The sequence below is a fragment of the Schistocerca americana genome, unplaced genomic scaffold (genome assembly GCF_021461395.2).
Source record: "Schistocerca americana isolate TAMUIC-IGC-003095 unplaced genomic scaffold, iqSchAmer2.1 HiC_scaffold_696, whole genome shotgun sequence".
Lineage (NCBI taxonomy): Eukaryota > Metazoa > Arthropoda > Insecta > Orthoptera > Acrididae > Schistocerca > Schistocerca americana.
The window spans coordinates 10,001-15,000 of NW_025726452.1; the positions used below are offsets into that span (position 1 = coordinate 10,001).

Here is a 5,000-nt window from a genome sequence, read left to right on the forward strand (position 1 = left end):
CTCCTGTCACACCACACAAACAATGGCAGGAATGAAAGACACAGGTCTGCCACAAGCATGGAATCAGAGCGCCGCCTGTTATGAGCCAAAGGTGCACCCTGACGTGGCAAATCAGATGATGCCGCAGTCATTTACTTACGATAATCACAATCAACAAACCGGCCCCCCCCCCCCCCCAAAACACCTTTCCTTACAACAATGTGTACCTTAACCTAACCCGTATTGTACCTTAACCTAACCCGTATTGTACCTTAACCTAACCCGTATTGTACCTTAACCTAACCCGTATTGTACCTTAACCTAACCCGTATTGTACCTTAACCTAACCCGTATTGTACCTTAACCTAACCCGTATTGTACCTTAACCTAACCCGTATTGTGCCTTAACCTAACCCGTATTGTGCCTTAACCTAACCCGTATTGTGCCTTAACCTAACCCGTATTGTGCCTTAACCTAACCCGTATTGTGCCTTAACCTAACCCGTATTGTGCCTTAACCTAACCCGTATTGTGCCTTAACCTAACCCGTATTGTGCCTTAACCTAACCCGTATTGTGCCTTAACCTAACCCGTATTGTGCCTTAACCTAACCCGTATTGTGCCTTAACCTAACCCGTATTGTGCCTTAACCTAACCCGTATTGTGCCTTAACCTAACCCGTATTGTGCCTTAACCTAACCCGTATTGCGCCTTAACCTAACCCGTATTGCGCCTTAACCTAACCCGTATTGCGCCTTAACCTAACCCGTATTGCGCCTTAACCTAACCTATATTGCGCCTTAACCTAACCTATATTGCGCCTTAACCTAACCTATATTGCGCCTTAACGTAACCCGCGTTGCGCCTTAACGTAACCCGCGTTGCGCCTTAACGTAACCCGCGTTGCGCCTTAACGTAACCCGCGTTGCGCCTTAACCTAACCCGCGTTGCGCCTTAACCTAACCCGCGTTGCGCCTTAACCTAACCCGCGTTGCGCCTTAACCTAACCCGCGTTGCGCCTTAACCTAACCCGCGTTGCGCCTTAACCCAACCCGCGTTGCGCCTTAACCCAACCCGCGTTGCGCCTTAACCCAACCCGCGTTGGGCCTTAACCCAACACACGTTGGGCCTTAACCCAACACACGTTGGGCCTTAACCCAACACACGTTGGGCCTTAACCCAACACACGTTGGGCCTTAACCCAACACACGTTGGGCCTTAACCCAACACACGTTGGGCCTTAACCCAACACACGTTGGGCCTTAACCCAACACACGTTGGGCCTTAACCCAACACACGTTGGGCCTTAACCCAACACACGTTGGGCCTTAACCCAACACACGTTGGGCCTTAACCCAACACACGTTGGGCCTTAACCCAACACACGTTGGGCCTTAACCCAACACACGTTGGGCCTTAACCCAACACACGTTGGGCCTTAACCCAACACACGTTGGGCCTTAACCCAACACACGTTGGGCCTTAACCCAACACACGTTGGGCCTTAACCCAACACACGTTGGGCCTTAACCCAACACACGTTGGGCCTTAACCCAACACACGTTGGGCCTTAACCTGCTCTGTAATTGTCATACGACGCGTTAAATTAGTGTAGTGTTGCCTAACTGCAACCCCCGCAATATAGTTTGCTACCCGCACTGCCCGGTCCCCAGAGTATCGCTTCATGTTAAACACCTTGCAGCTATACACTGTAATGCGGATGGCAGCAGGACGTACATGCTCAATGCCCTTCGCAGTTGTTCATTGGCATTCGCATGGCGAAGCACAGCCTACGTTGTGGTACGGCTTGTGTCAACTGTCCGCTGATGTTGTACGTCCAAATCACACACTGTACTGCACATTGGTCCTCATGTACTGAATGATACATCGTGGTACATGTGTGACCGTACCACGACTGCGCCAACAACGGCGAACCATACGGTCCAAATATTGTGCACTCAGCTACGTGTCGTCTCCCTATAAGAGCTGGATTGCAGTATGGTATGCCGTGGATGGCGATCAGCATGAGCCGTCTGTTGATGTAGTGGCGCGTGTTGTCAGACGTAGTCGTCTCTTCTCACTCACCGTGATAGCATGGTGCACTGCGTTCCACATCTGCGACATGCGACAGAGGCCGGTTGACAGTCGTTCGCGCAATGGACATCGCATACGTACGGGGGCCACCTTCCACGTGTTCGCGAAGCGTGCACATGTTGTTGCGTGTATGTGGGCAGACATAGTGTGTCGTGACACCTGACACAGGCATGCAACAATCGTTGAATTTGCAAATGGCGATGGACGTCTACGTTTGCTGGTGACGTTACGCAAATGAACAACTGGTAAACCGTTGTGGTGCGGTTGTTCTCGCTAGAGGTGAATCAGTGATGGCGACGATCGGTTGAGCTACCAACCGGTTGTTTCAGCGATACCCACCATGCCCACGAACGTGAATGGCATGTGGGTGTGAAGCGATACGCGGCGGTGGCTGGGTGGGACCGTCCCCGGCCGGTGAGGGGGGGCCTCCCGGCGTGCTGGCCGCGCGGTGCGTGGGCGCACGCGCTACAGCCGGCTGGTGGGGGCGGCCAGTGGCAGGCGCGCCGGCCGACGGAGGCGGCAGGCGGCGCAGCTGCGCGCCGGCGCACCCTGCACGCGGCGCCGTGCGGCCAAAGTAGGTCCTCGCGGGCCCGGTGCGAAGCGCGGTGGACATCTGCAGTGTGCTGGTCCGATTGAGGACTGTGTGCGCTGAGGATGCGCCGCCGCCCGGCGCTCGGCGCCGCGACGCCGTCTGCTGCTCGGTCGCCTCTGCGGTTCTCGCAGGTGGTTTGTATCGCAGCTGTGCGGACGTGTTGGCGCGTTCGCTTCGGCACCCAAGTGGGGCTTTTGTCCTTCTGTGGCGCTGGCGTTGGAGCTGCCGGCCACCGTAGGTGGCGCGTGTTGTCTCCCGCCGGCAATGCCACGACAGCACGCTCCCGGGCCTCTGTCGGCAGCGGCAAGCTCAGTTGGGAGCACGGGTGGTCGCACCTAAAGCGTCTACTCGCCAAACTCCGGGCGATTGCGCCTCTCTCGAACCCGACCAAGTACTTAGGACGGCGCTGCGCGCCGCCGGGACCTGAGAGGGTTTCGAGGTGTATTGTGCAGGGGAGCTCAGCCTCCTCCTGTTTGCAGAATAATTGAGCGGACGCTTGCGTGTTCGCGCGGGCCCCCGGGACACACTCCCGGGCGGCCGGCTGCTCAGCTCTAGTTGACGCAGCTCCCTGGTTGATCCTGCCAGTAGTCATATGCTTGTCTCAAAGATTAAGCCATGCATGTCTCAGTACAAGCCGCATTAAGGTGAAACCGCGAATGGCTCATTAAATCAGTTATGGTTCCTTAGATCGTACCCACGTTACTTGGATAACTGTGGTAATTCTAGAGCTAATACATGCAAACAGAGTCCCGACCAGAGATGGAAGGGACGCTTTTATTAGATCAAAACCAATCGGTCGGCTCGTCCGGTCCGTTTGCCTTGGTGACTCTGAATAACTTTGGGCTGATCGCACGGTCCTCGTACCGGCGACGCATCTTTCAAATGTCTGCCTTATCAACTGTCGATGGTAGGTTCTGCGCCTACCATGGTTGTAACGGGTAACGGGGAATCAGGGTTCGATTCCGGAGAGGGAGCCTGAGAAACGGCTACCACATCCAAGGAAGGCAGCAGGCGCGCAAATTACCCACTCCCGGCACGGGGAGGTAGTGACGAAAAATAACGATACGGGACTCATCCGAGGCCCCGTAATCGGAATGAGTACACTTTAAATCCTTTAACGAGTATCTATTGGAGGGCAAGTCTGGTGCCAGCAGCCGCGGTAATTCCAGCTCCAATAGCGTATATTAAAGTTGTTGCGGTTAAAAAGCTCGTAGTTGGATTTGTGTCCCACGCTGTTGGTTCACCGCCCGTCGGTGTTTAACTGGCATGTATCGTGGGACGTCCTGCCGGTGGGGCGAGCTGAAGGCGTGCGACGCGCCTCGTGCGTGCTCGTGCGTCCCGAGGCGGACCCCGTTGCAATCCTACCAGGGTGCTCTTGAGTGAGTGTCTCGGTGGGCCGGCACGTTTACTTTGAACAAATTAGAGTGCTTAAAGCAGGCAAGCCCGCCTGAATACTGTGTGCATGGAATAATGGAATAGGACCTCGGTTCTATTTTGTTGGTTTTCGGAACCCGAGGTAATGATTAATAGGGACAGGCGGGGGCATTCGTATTGCGACGTTAGAGGTGAAATTCTTGGATCGTCGCAAGACGAACAGAAGCGAAAGCATTTGCCAAGTATGTTTTCATTAATCAAGAACGAAAGTTAGAGGTTCGAAGGCGATCAGATACCGCCCTAGTTCTAACCATAAACGATGCCAGCCAGCGATCCGCCGCAGTTCCTCCGATGACTCGGCGGGCAGCCTCCGGGAAACCAAAGCTTTTGGGTTCCGGGGGAAGTATGGTTGCAAAGCTGAAACTTAAAGGAATTGACGGAAGGGCACCACCAGGAGTGGAGCCTGCGGCTTAATTTGACTCAACACGGGAAACCTCACCAGGCCCGGACACCGGAAGGATTGACAGATTGATAGCTCTTTCTTGATTCGGTGGGTGGTGGTGCATGGCCGTTCTTAGTTGGTGGAGCGATTTGTCTGGTTAATTCCGATAACGAACGAGACTCTAGCCTGCTAACTAGTCGCGTGACATCCTTCGTGCTGTCAGCGATTACTTTTCTTCTTAGAGGGACAGGCGGCTTCTAGCCGCACGAGATTGAGCAATAACAGGTCTGTGGTGCCCTTAGATGTTCTGGGCCGCACGCGCGCTACACTGAAGGAATCAGCGTGTCTTCCTAGGCCGAAAGGTCGGGGTAACCCGCTGAACCTCCTTCGTGCTAGGGATTGGGGCTTGCAATTGTTCCCCATGAACGAGGAATTCCCAGTAAGCGCGAGTCATAAGCTCGCGTTGATTACGTCCCTGCCCTTTGTACACACCGCCCGTCGCTACTACCGATTGAATGA

At 54.5% G+C, this 5,000-nt stretch overlaps 1 non-coding gene across 1 annotated transcript in view; it reads left to right on the top strand.

The window, feature by feature from the left end:
• The first annotated feature begins 3,230 nt into the window (after positions 1 to 3,230).
• The window catches only part of LOC124589236, a 1,910-nt gene continuing 140 nt past the window's right edge, over positions 3,231 to 5,000 (top strand). Inside the window, exon 1 of the ribosomal RNA XR_006976033.1 lies at positions 3,231 to 5,000. This exon is cut by the window's right edge and continues 140 nt beyond it. This is a non-coding gene — a ribosomal RNA (small subunit ribosomal RNA).